The sequence below is a fragment of the Sebastes umbrosus genome, chromosome 10, assembly GCF_015220745.1.
Source record: "Sebastes umbrosus isolate fSebUmb1 chromosome 10, fSebUmb1.pri, whole genome shotgun sequence".
NCBI classification, from domain to species: Eukaryota; Metazoa; Chordata; class Actinopteri; order Perciformes; family Sebastidae; genus Sebastes; species Sebastes umbrosus.
The window spans coordinates 18,508,694-18,522,951 of NC_051278.1; the positions used below are offsets into that span (position 1 = coordinate 18,508,694).

General features: G+C 39.2%; 1 protein-coding gene across 5 annotated transcripts in view; it reads left to right on the top strand.

The window, feature by feature from the left end:
• LOC119495851 (neurexin-1a-like) overlaps positions 1 to 14,258 on the top strand; it is a 288,620-nt gene that overhangs the window by 37,839 nt on the left and 236,523 nt on the right. The window lies entirely within an intron of this gene.

A 14,258-nucleotide genomic window follows, 5' to 3' on the forward strand; every position in this document is an offset into this window, starting at 1 on the left:
TCAATTAACAACACAAAACAATGACAAATGTTGTCCAGAAACCCTCACAGGTACTGGAAATGTAATATAAAAAATATATTCTCAAATCATAACATGGCAAACTCAAGCCCAACATGCAACAACAGCTGTCAGTGTGTCAGTGTGCTGACTTGACTATGACTTGCCCCAAACTGCATGTGATTATCATAAAATGGGCATGTCTGTAAAGGGGAGACTCATGGGTACCCATAGAACCCATTTTCATTCACATATCTTGAGGTCAGAGGTCAAGGGACCCCTTTGAAAATGGGCATGACCATGGCAATTTTCCTCTCCAAAATTTAGCGCATTATTGAATGGGTTCCTTAGGTTTTTTTTTGCTTCATATGATGCCAGGATCTTCACTCTAGCTTTAAAACAAAAACAACTTCCGGAATATCAATTGCATTTATGCGTTAAAGAAATTAGTGCCATCAAAACGAATTTGCGTTATTAGTGCGTTGACTTTGACATCCCTGGTTAATTTGCTTATTTGTAGCTAAAGGTGGACTTTAATTTATTAGTTCTGTCATATAACATTATCACATCATCATCATCATCATCATCATCATCATCATATACCCCCCGTTTCTCTTTTAAGAATGTAACGCAGTAACGTTTATTCAGAATACATTTTTAACTGACCTACATTATACTTTTACTTGAGTAAAACATTCTAGTACACTTTCCATCCTTGTTACTACTATCATTTATTAAATCTGTTTGGCCATGAGGGTTTTCCACTATAGCCGTATTGACTTTGTATGCAGTCAGCTTGATAAGGGACTGGCTTCCTTGTTTTTCTTGGTGGGTTCAACGGCGCAGGTTGTCCAAACAAACATTATAACATTAAAGATTTCTTGCACTCTGAATTCTTCCCACTTCTAGCTCACTTAACACATGCCAATTTACCTCTTTCATGCCTGCACTGGCTGACTCACCTGTTCCATATACTACCCCCAGGGCCACCAGTGTTAGTTACAAACAAGGTAATTGTACTTGATGGGTCACAGAGGCAGTTTTCACAGAGATGGGGACACAGACTCTTTCGCAGTGCAGAGAGAAGAAAAAAAAGGCCTGTAATTGCCTGGAGTGAGATTTGTGTATCTTGACATGGCAGATTGGCAAGACTGCACTATAAAGCTCCACAGATTAGTACATTACCACAGATTCTGCTCCTGAGGGGGAGGCAGGAAGACACACAGACAGAGTGAAGGGCTTAAAGCAGACAGAGAGAGGCATTTAAAGAATGAGCACAAGGAAATGGGCAGAGAAAGGGAGAGGGGGTACTATGTGGAAAGAATAAGTATGATAAAGTGGGATTATAAAACAGAGCCATGTGATTATAACAGACACAGAGGGGAAAATATAGTAATGAAGGAAAGAAGAAAAACACTCAGACTGTTGCCTGAAGTTGTTTGTGAATGTTTTCTGTTTGAAGAAAATTAGGTTTGTTTGTTTCGAGCAAACATGTATTTTCATACATCAGACCTGCCTGCCTGGCTCTCTGATAGACATGTTTTGCCTCTTCGTGCCAGTCTCGGCTTCATCGCCAGCATCCTGAATCAGATAAGCAGCAGCGTTCCTTCACTAACTTCTCTGAACTGTCATAACAGACAGCTTTTCTGAGGTCGGAGGCGGGTTTCAACAGCATTCCTTCTCATGTACGTCATCAACGATGACAAAATCCAACTACAGACTTTGGATGAATAGTGCCTTTTTTAATGCCTTTCCCAAAGAATATTTATTATAAAAGATGACAAGCGTATATATTTTTCCCAACCTAAGGAAAGGGCGAAGGAGAATGTAGAATAAAAAGGTTGGATCAATATGAACAAGGCTCATCTGGCTCCCCAGGTAGGCAGAGTGGAAGGAGATCTGCTCCAGATCAATAATGCTGGTCGATGCCAGTGAGAGACTGCAGTGATGAAAAACTCTATTTCTTGGCCCCGCAGAAGGCAGCGGATGAATCTTAGCAGAAAATAGATAAAAAGGAGATACCCGTGCTTCAGCTGTAGACTGTGAAATGCATCCTTTGCATGTCAGTTTGTTTAGTTTAGATCGTGTGGCCATTTTACCGGCCTCCACAGAAGGAATGCTGCCAGCTGTTGTTACGATGTGTTGTATAGGGTATGCGATCATATTTATCCTTTCAGTATGTATTATGAGATGAGATAAAAAAAAAAAAAAAGTGCACAATACGTGTTTACACAGCGACGTATGGCAGCGTAGGGCTGCTTTGTGTGGGTGATTTATGAGAGCAAGCGAGTGGCTTAGCTGTCTTCAAAGAGATTGTTATTTCCCCCATCTTTAATGGTCCATTCATCTTCTCCCATTACACTGTGAGTCTGCAGCGTGTTACTTTCCAGACATGTTGGAGGAAAGGGATACAGTGTGAATCACTCACAATCCAAGACATGTTCATTTGTCCTTCCCATGACTCTTTTCACGGTGGCATTATAGTGTTTAAACATGGATGGAAATAAGGGTCAATACAGCAGAGACAAAATGTGTTCTTCATGATACACATCAGAAATTACAGATGATGATTTTATAAATAAACCATGGTGTCACAAATGCATTTTGCTATCCACAAGTAAATACCGTTCAACCTGAATAAAAGTCAAACTATTTCATAAATGAGACTCTTCTGTTGTCCTTCAGTGCATGTAGTGTTTAGGCGCTAGTTGCTTATTCATTATAGATTTTACAAGGCAGAGAAGCATATTTATTTTCCCCAAACATACAGTTTTGGATTTGCATTTGGGGTTTGGTTGGTGTCTCTACACACAATGTAACCAAATCCAAACAGGTGATTTATGCACAGGAATAAATAAATAGTTAAATAGATACATAAATAGATAAATAAATAGATAAATAAATAGATAAATAAATAAATAAATAAATAAATAAATAAATAAATAAATATAACAATAATATAAATAATCATTAGCATGCAAAGGAATAATTTTAAAATGTTACTGTTAAACACCAAGTTGGCAATATATGGTATGCCTGACATTTGTTTAGGTTCTATTTATTTGTACTTCTGTATTGTTTACATGTATGTATATGATCACCATAATTTACTTACAAATTGTCATATAGATTTGTATAACTTTTAAAAATGTTATCATGAACCATGCATTTGTCACACATATTGACACTTTTTTTTCTCTCCATAGCTTTAAATATGAAAGAATAATAAACCAAACTGGCCTTTATTAATCTCAGAGGTTGACTTTAATAAACAAATATAATAAATTAAAACTATAATCAGTCACCTTTGATACAAAATTCTGTGAATATTTTTTTTTCTGGCCGACCAACCCCAAAAGTGGATGCCTTTTCAATGATGCATAGCGAGGAAATGGCAAGGCTCCCTGTGGGAAATTGAATAGTCCATTTCCAATCGAGTGTGCCCTGGAAAATCCATGGGGGTCAGTGGCAATTTGTCTCAGGAGGTCTGCACTGAGAGTCATTACGCTCAAGACCAACATGTCCCGAGGGACAGAACCACTCTTTAAAGAGAGGCTTGTATTCCCTTTTTAGATATATAAAATATTTCTCTTCTTCCTCTTACAAATATGATTTTTTTCCCCCCGTTCAGAGGGGTAACACATGAATTGCAAATTGCATAACAGCATAATAACCGGCACAATACAACTCTTTCCTCTATCATAGTGAGGCGGCATCTCATTAACCTCTATTTTTGAGTAGCTCATCTTTGTTTAACAAATTGCTCCCGTCCCTTGTTTAATTATAAGCAAAGTACCATATCTACTCCACTTAGGAGACAGATTTTGTTGTTGTTCAGATTAAAGGTGTCATGAATTTTAATGCTGCTATCAGTCATTATAGTTTACTCATGTTTTAGCAGGAGGAAGGTGACTTTTGAGCAAATGTTTCATGATGAACAGATCTTTTTTATTAGCTGCTGCCATATGACTGTTGTAGTTGATGATCAATTCACTGAAAATGACAATGAGCAATTCATAGATGTGTCATACAACCATCCTCCTTTTATTAGCGTGCCTGTTTGCATCTGATTCTGCAGCTTATTTTAAGTAACGTTTTTCACTTTGGGTGCAGTAGATTCATCTGCCTCCGTGTTACTCATTTGCCCTCCCCTCTCATTTCCTGCCTTGGCTTTTTCCTCTCCACTCCTCAGATTCAAATCACCTGTGCATTGCCCACACATCCTCAGAGAGAGAGAGAGAGAACGAGCCGATGAAAGACAGTGGGAGATTGCATGACCCCACTTGATCCACAGCCGCCGTATCAATGAGTTTCTAGTCACTGTTGTTTCGGAACATCAAAATGGCAGCGCTATTCCTGTTCTGATGATGATTTCGTCGTCGTTAGAGGAAGTTCAGAAGAGCACAATGAGCCGCATCATTGCTAATCAAAAACAATATCACGCCACAAACTTTCACTAATAAACAAAGTAAGAAATTGCAGCATTTGGGTTGAAGTCATGGCATGTGATTGCCTTATAACGCTGATGATTCAGAGCTGCTAATTTCAATACTGCCTCGTTATTAGAGTGAGCAGTTGAATATGCATTACAGTATAAATATCCTCATGTGGTAAAACTGTGAATTTATCATCCACATCCCTTCTCTCTAGTGGCATTCACACCTCTCATGAATTATAGATGAATCTAATTGTTTCATTTGTGGTTATTCCCTCTAGTGTTTTAGTAATCTATCATGTATCTTCCTCATCTTTATCACTGTAACAGGTGTGCTTTGCACAAGACTCGATGATAGCTCTCACTACGACTAAGCTATAGGTACCTGAGAAATGATAATCTTACAAAAGAATGACAATGGGCAGTATAATGTCAAGCAAGTGAGAGTTGGGATTTGATGGATAGATTTACCTAGATCTGTCTTATAATCATACTTATCAGCTTTTAACCAGGTTTTAACTGTGTTTAAAAACAATATTCAGACATTTCCGGTTATTCTATGCTAATTCTAGAGCTATGCAGGAGCTCATTTCCCTGTTTAAAAGGCAGAAACTGCTTTTTAAAAAAGCTGGAGATTTAATACCTACTAGTTCCTGTGGGGAATGACGTAATGAACTGTAAATATATCGCTTTCAGATGGCCCTGTTGAGGCCATAATTCCCCGTCCCTGAGCTCAGGTGAAGGTCACCGGGGAGTTGTCAAAACGTCCGTGTTCCCATGAACGCGCTACCACAGCAAAGGCTCACAAGAATTAAAGTGCTGTCTGAGTCGAGCCAAGCTGGATCATTAATTTTCATTTTTGTTCACAGTAAGCTGTTATTTATCCTTGGGCTTTAAAATTTTGGGCTTGTGGGATAGGGCCAGATTTTCCTATAAAGCAGCGAGTGCATAATTTGGCAAAGCAGCAGCACAGTTAGCCTTTACATAACATTTATCCTGACAAGTAAAACAGCATTTGTGGATGGCATCAACCTGAAACTGATTAGTGAGGAACATGCTAATCATGAATGTCTATAGGCAACAGTTCGGTCTGTGATGGACTGATTTTGTATGAGCGCAGCAGATTAATGCACACTGATGTTTAACATATTTGTACTATTATGGGATAAATCACCATCCCTTAGCTCTGCTGGAAATGGCTTTTTGGCATTGTTAAGAAGTGTAATAGTGCCAGCGCCTATTGGTTTCATTGAAGGACTCCAACAATGCCTGCTAGCAGTCTTTTGATTAAAGCTTCAGTCGGCAAGATTTTCCATAAAAATAGATTTTTATCCGGCGGCATCACAAAGTGGAGGTGTGTCAGAAGGGCATCCTATCCACCGTAATTGAGATCACACACATTTTTTCTGCTTGCTGAGATTAAATTCTGGCATCGAGAATGGTCACTTCGCCCGCAGGAAATTAAAAATCAAAGCTGAACAAAGTTGTCTCCTAAACAGCAGTGAGGGGAGTGCTCTGTTCAGAAAATCTCTCTTTCATATCCTGGGTCTGTCTCTCTCTTATCTGGGTATTATAGTTCAAATTTGTACCTCTGCCTGTGAGGCAGTAACATTCAAGTTGAGGGCCTTCAGTTTTTAAGTTTAAACTAACAGTAATTTAACACATTAAGACAAACAAACAATGAAACAAGTTATCATATGATATCTTGTTAATCTAGTAAAATAAATGTAATGATAAAAAAAGATGGAGAAACATATACAATGCCAGTATGGCTATGAGTACACTGGTATGGATATACTGTAGATACACTATCAAACCTTTGATCAATAAATTATTACGAAAAGTCAGAATCGAGCACAGAGGGAGGTGATGTTCGTCATGAATACTGTATGCTGCCCCAGTTTTCTGCTGCTGGAGAATCATGACATTAAACAATTCAAGAGCAGTTTGATTTGACTTCCAAACTTAACGACATTTTATGCAACAACCCACCAACCCATGACACAGCAGTTAGAGATTTAACACTGCCCTGTATGTGGTATTTTATCTGATTCATTACAACAACAAATAGGCTTTAAAATGATATCATAATCAGGCCACATAGTCGTTTGATCCATACTCTTTTATTCAAACATTTTCATTGAAGTTCAAGTTAATTGAATATTTAGTTTGCATATGGTTCAAAGTTTTCCGTCACAGCTGGACATGTGATATGTTGACAGAACATTTTTTATTGAATGTTTTCGCATTTCATTACGTGATGAATTATGATTTATTGTGTACATTATTGATGCAATTTTTGTACAATGCCAGTATGTTGACATAAAACTGTTTTTTGTTAAGCCCTAGCCTTATCCCTCGGAAAAAAACCCTCGCCTAAAATAGCATACCCAAAATGAATCAGGAATAGCTCCTCATATATACAGTATATGTATATGCATACAGTATATCTGGTCTCCTTTGAAAGGTAAGAGGCTAAAGAATCCATTGTAAGTAAACTAAACCATGGCGATTTCAATGGAGATGCAATAAAGGAAAAGAAAATAAGATTTTTATCCTTGCCAAGTATAAAATCTTTAACTAGAGTTAAAACGTTGGAAAACTGGTGTAAAATCCTTTATCATATCATCATATAAACTAATTTATGAATCTACATTTTCAAGGTTTAATGGCTTCATAGTGGCAGAGTATAGAATTGCAGACTTGTTTGTTTTTTCAACAAGATATTTGTATGAACTCGAGTATGACTATTGCGGTTCTACGGAAACATTATATGAACCGATTAACAGTGCTGGAGCTGCATTTGCTGTGAAATTTAGAGGCTGTGTCGGTGACTAAAATAGGCCTGCAGATAAGAGCTGAGGATGCCTTGCACATCATTAAGTGTGAAATATAACAACACGCCCCTGAGCTGCCTACTGTTCCCCTGGAGAGACGACAGCTAGATAGGGCTCTGCACAATTATGGCCGAGAGAGCCAGGGACCTACCTTCCTCACGCTGCTTCATTTTAAAGCTGTTCTGATGTAGAGTGGTGCAGTGCACGGCTACATGAAGCGCCTGATAACAAAGCTACAACATGCCTTGAATGCTGTTTGTTCTCCAGTCTGATAAAAGAAGCGATAAAGCTGATGTACTCCTGATTGGGTTTCCCTCCCTCCTGAAGTTCTCCTTGTACATGTATTGCAATGCATGAGCCTAGAGTGTACCTAGAGGCAGATTATCAGTGAAATTATTTCACACCACTCCGAGCACTCCCTGGAAAGGGAGAAAGAACACATTATATTATCTATGAGGATACTGCTCCTGGAAAATTGAAAAGTGAAGTAGACTTTCTCTAAAGGGCAGGATGTTGCGCTCCTCCGCCTCCTCTTCCCTTTTTTTATTCCTCCGAATGCATGAAAAAGCCTGACTACTTTGTTCTGTGTGACTGCGTGCTTATTTTAGAGGTACACTATGTTTGGCTGGAAATGTTGGCGAGGCAACGTCATTGTCATTCCGTCAGCTTTTAAATATAATCAAACGCCACTTCAGTGAGTCATTTCATTACACGTTTGGAACAGCAGAGTAATTAGCAGCAATATAACACAGCAGCAACTGCAACAGATCCAATCACACACACACCAACTTTTATTTATTATACATTACGGGCAGCTTCAGCGCGCTCTCTCATTATACATGTAACTCATCTACACATGCGATTTCACACACAGAAACACCGCTGCAGCTTCACAGTGAATAGACAATGAATCATATACATTACAGAGAAAGAAAACTGGATGTTGACATTGGTGTTTTCCAATATTTCCAATATCCCTCCCACTGAAATACCCTGGGGATCCAGAGATGAGTAAAAAAAAAAAAAAAAAGGTCTCCGAACATTGTGGTTTTTTAGACTGCTGACAAGCTGCTCTCTGGCTATTAAATCCATTTCTCACTGTCAGTGGAGCTGGAGCGGCTTAAATTTGAATGAGGAGATGCTGGTGCTCCTGCTCCTGTGGGACATGTATATACACTGAGGGCAATGAAGTCCATACTGTGCATTGTGTCACAACGGTAGGATTGTTGAGCAACTGGGGTTGTTTGAGACTGTAATAATAATGATAATAAAACAATATACTGACATTTAGTATTATTGTCATTCAGTATCACGTCTGCTGTTTCCATTGAGTCCAGCCATATTTATCTGTCAGACTATGTGTATTAAGATACTGCAGGTGCATTAAGTAACACATAACACATTAGCGAGAGAAACATGAGAGAAAAAGGAGGGGGGATATAGTGAAAGAGACAGCGTATTAGCTGAGTAGGTATTCTCGGAAGAGGTATGGTCTTTGAGCGTTTTTTGAAGACATAGAGGGATTTTGAGGACCGAATCGAGTTATGTAACCCACTCCGCCACTGAGGGGCCACACAGGAGAAGAGATTCCCGGCCTCGCAGTGGCGGAAGGACAAATTGCCGTTCATTTGCAGATGGTATTGAACGAGAAGTCTCATATTTCTAACACGTTCTCTTCCCAACTTGTCACATACTAACGACCCCTCGGCATCACTTATTGGTCACAGTATACACGTGCTTAATGTTGTGAATTAAACAAAAACACTTAGTTAGGTTTAGGCTACACAACGACTTAGTTAGGTTTAGGAAAAAACAGCATGGTTGGGCTTAAAATTACTACGTTTGTAAAGTGAAAATGTGACTGGATGTTGTGATCACGGGACACGAATGAACATCTGATTGTAAAGTGAAAGTGAAACTTAACACACGGTACACTAACAGCGGTCTCCTGGATGAAAGCCTCCTGTTGTCAGACCATGAACTTATGTTTACAATGTTTACTGAGGTAATAAATGAAGTGAGAAATAAATGAAGTGAGAAGTAGGGTCATTTTCTCATAGACTTCTATACAATCAGACTTCTTTTGGCAACCAGATGAGTCGCCCCCTGCTGGCTATTAGAAAGAATGCAAGTTTAAGGCACTTCAGCATTGGCTTCACTTTTCAGTGAAGTAGCCCACTGATCCCATCTCAAGGTCCAATTAATAGCTTTTTCAGTGGTTTTCAACCATATAACATGGTGTTCATTAGCACATAGATTTGCTCAGTTGCCATGGAGATGGACCTGTTGATATTCAAGCACAGTAACCTTTATTATTCACACCGCAGCTTTTAGTAATTCTCGTACGTATGGGCTTAAAGGTGAATCATGGAAGTTCATTCTTGACTGAGTAGTTTCACCAAACAATTATGACTCCACATCATTGCTTTTTACCGACGTTTCAACCATATCACACTGTCTAAAAAAGTATATCTTGATATTATATGCACATAACCACAAGACGCTGCTCGTCGGGAAAACGTAATCCCTTTGAACAAGCTACCAATTCTGTCATTAATTCTGTTGTAATGCTCTGTATAATATATACATCCGGTGTCTACATAGAATGCATAATTATGTTTGCACAAATCCCTCAGTTGGGGATTGATAAGAAGAAAGCTGACAAAGGGGTTTCTGGTATCAAAATGATTGTTGTGAACTTTATCTTGAGTCTTATTTGAGAAACAAATGGCCCTGTCATCAAGAACACACCATCTATAATTCTTTGTCCCTTTTTTTCCCCCCATAAACAGTTATTCCGCCTATGCCGGCCTTGGTGCCAGAAGATAAATAAGGGGAATTAATTTGTGTCAGGATGACAGCAAAGCACTGCTCTGTTTGGCAGGAAAAACAGAGCAGAGAGTGTTATTAATGACCAGACATGTGGACTGCAAGGACCACAGTCGCTCAGAAGGAGGTCAGAAGAGAGGGAGGCGAGCCGGTGGAGGGGGGGCGTGGGGAGGAGGAGGACCGGGAACAGGGTGCTAACGCAAGAATAAAGGGAATATTTGGTAAAGTGGCAGATCAACAGAGGAAACTAGGATGTTAGAACACCCACCACTCCTCAGCACACCTTGTTCTTCCTAGTTTGTCGTGTCACCAGCTTTGCACCAGCCCTTGCTGTGTGATGGTGTGATATAAATAATGATCCCCTCACTGCTGACTGACTGGAGAGCTGTGTGTTGTGTGGAGGCAGCAGTCGGTTCTGTGAAGCTGTGACCCGACCACCTCAAGAGAGGACACAACGGCTTTCAATTGTCACCTCTATAGCCTTGGACAGACCATGATTTCAGAATAGGGAGCATGGGGTAGCTCACCATGTATCAAGGCTGAATTCCTCACCACAGCGGCCTCGCGGTTCAATTCCAGCCCGGGTCCTTTGCTGCATGACTTCCTCTCTCTTTCTCTCCTCTGCCTTTACTGCCTTCAGTTTATACTTTTTAATGTCACCGTTTTTACGGGCTTTATTTAGCATATTCTGTATATTCACTTCGGCCCAGATGTCAAGCAGCAAACATCAGACTTCTGTCCTCATGTTAACCTGTCATTTACCTGTGTCCCAAACGAACCGTACCAGAGTTCAAGCGCCCTTAAACACTGCAAAGAATGCATATTAATACCCGTTTCACCGTCAAATTGGCCAAAGTATGACAAAACATATATACATTGTTGTCAGTGTTGTCCTTTTTGGAGGAAACTGATATCAATGCTTTTCAAGGCTAAAAAAAAAAGCAATTATTTAATTGAAGAATGACTTAAAATGAATCAATAATGAAAACAATCATTGGTTACAGCCCTAGTAGAGGCATCATCCATCATAGACAACATCTACTATATGAAATAAACACATTTCCCCAAGCTGTCACTATCCAATAAAGCAGAAATGCAGAATAAATATATTTTTTTAAGAAAAGGAATAGGGAGCATCTTCAAACTCTGTGTGTATGTGAGTGCAAAAGTGTTCAATTTAAGCCTATGTAAATTGTCATGGTTTGAAACATCAGTTAGATTCCATCACTGCACCGTGTAATTCATCACTGATCATTCGAATGAAAGAACAATTCAGGACATTGTTTTCTCTCTTTTCAAAAGGCCTTGAAAACTTCTTTTCTCCATCAACTTCTGAGTGATGGGATCCTTCATTTTCTGCCAAAGTTAGAACAGCTTTCGTTATTTCACATTGGATGTGTCTGATTTTTTTTTCTTTCTCTCTCACACACTCTGTGTCCCTCTCACTGGTTTGAAGTTGGCTCTTTTTGTAGCTCCTCTGCATTTTCATCTTCATTCTTTTAGCAATATTTTTCCCCGTTTTACTCTCTACTCATAGCTAATGCTATTTTCATATAGTTATGAAATATAATAATATAGTGTGTTTCTAATAGAGAATAAGTAAGAAAATGCTAACCACAGTATTTTTCATATTTTCTTTAATCTATAACAGATAAGTGAAGTAATACAGCTGTCACGTTAGAAACAGTCGGAGCGGTGTCAGAGTTATAGAGGTGGTGTCAGTGCTAATGGTTTGGTGTTAACTACCTTGTGACATTGCTCTAGTATATGCCAGACTTTTCACACTTTGCAGCATGTTGTTAGTAAGTTTCTCAAGACTACTGTTTCAGAATTGACATATGTGATACAGTATGCATCTAACTCATAGAACAAAATGGATTGGTGGTACCTGCTGTGTCACTCACAGATTTTATTCCTGACAATTACGTTTTTTTCATATTGAAAAAATAGATAATCCATCATCTTATGGCTACTCATAATGTTAATACAATACATCGTCATGGCCCACTTTATTGCTGTTGATTTTCAGCAATGATACATTAAATAGTTTTCCGGTTAGCCGGCTGCATCCACTTTTTGACTGCCTGAACAACCGATGTGAGTCAGCCAAAATACTTTCAAAAATCAAACATTGCTCCTCTAAACATTAAATATATAATCGACCTGCTTGCTTCATCTTCTAACTATGGCACCCCACTCAGAGAAAGAAATTATGTGGAGAAATAACAAAAACAAAACGCAAGTTTCTGTTTGAAACATGTTTTTCTCTAAAGCTATAGCACCACCGTGTCACTGCTGGGTTGGCTGATGTAAGCAAGCGTGAATCACCAGAAATGTAAGAGAAACAGGTCTGCATGGTTACACTGTGACATCAATGCAGCAGAATAAAAACAATTGTCTTCCTGTAAGAACTTAAGCACATGTGAGGCAACAAAGCTTGTTTTCACAAAAAACAATGGACGCCTCCCAGCCACTGAGACGTCAGCGCTGACCCCGGCCGCAGTGTGAATATCAGTTTACTGTTAGTGATGCAATTGTATCATTTTCCTACATGGGAACATTCAAGGGAAATTCTCAGTTCAAAAGTTCAGGATTAAAGAGAGGAAGCTCTTAAACAAACTGCAGCGTTTTATAGGATTGCAGTGATCCCAGCATTTTTGTATTTTAACATACCGAACAGTTACCATGCAAAACATGTACCGTAGTTCTGTACACGGCTATGAGGAAAATCAAGAGCATGTTTTATAGAAACAATTCTTTATCTTTACATAACAAATATCTCTTCATTTTCTGAAATTAAACTTTGTTTTCTTGTTATTTCATATATATGTTTGGGCCTTGAGATAGGGTGTAAGAGCTGCTATAGGCTCCAGTTGTCAGTAGCTCTCAGTGTACTTGCATGCAGTGTCAAAGCAAACATATGGAGGTTATGCAAACAAACAATAAGCAGCTGGACAAACAAACATAAAGGTCTAATCATACATGTCAAGTTACTGGTTGTTAACTATTGTATTGCTGCTTTTATGATGTATTAGTGCAACATTTTGATGCCAGCATGCCAGTCAAGTCACTGTTTAGATATTGTTTTATTACACATTAACTGCTCAAGTAGGTGTGTCTAAACAATTACAGCTAAACATAAGCTTTTAGTGTCTGTCATTGAAATTAATTCTGCCACACTCACATTAAGCACCTATGAGTGTCGAGAACCACTTTGCTAATTGTGCGCGGCAGCGAGTGATATGCTTTTTACAGCAAAAAAGGTCAAGCATGTACTTCACATTTGTGTGTGCGTGTGTGTGTGTGTGTGGGAGGCCGTTTGAAGATAGCATCTCCAGAGCATCTTCAGCTATTACACCCACATGGAGAACACAAAGTGGTCCACAAAAAGCTGGGCTGACCTCATGCGCATCCGGCACGCATGCATGTAATAGTCTTATTATGCTTTTGCACAGTATTTTTGCAAGACTCTCTGGCAACATAAAAGTGCGCTGAATTCCACAAATATTGTTTGTTCATCATTAATCATAATTATTCGCAGGGATGATCACCTTTGTTTTCTGAACAGAAGAATCTTTATATTAGTGAGAGTGCTGGCTGTGTGCGTTTGTGTGTGCGAGACAATCTGACAAGAGACACAGTTTGCGTATACCCGAGATCGCAGGGGTCTTGACAAACATGTGATTATTCCTCAGTAATTAGCTTGTTGGCATCCCTGTGGTAAAAACAAGGGTGGTAATTATGAGGAGGAGGTCTTGGGACTGCTGTCTGCCTCTCTGCGAGAGACATAACTCACCGGGGGATAAGACAATGAGACAGGAACAGGAGGGCATTGGAGGGAGGGAGGGGTGGCTTGTGTTGAATATGTCCGTGCTGTCATAGAAGACAAAACAGCCTTGTAATTGCCATACGACGAGGCTAAACACGGGATGGGGATGCGATGATGTGGAATTAAGTGAATAATAGGGTGTATGACAGAAACTGCCTTTTAGAAGTCATTAGAAAAAAGTGTTTACGTCGGTGCAGATGTGTGCACCGTAAATACGGGAGTTAAACGAAAAGGAAACTCACCAAAATCCCATCTAAAGTTGTGGAAATTTAATATAGTTTTAATGCTTTAATAGCCAGTAAATTCACATTTTTTCGTTGTGTACACCAAA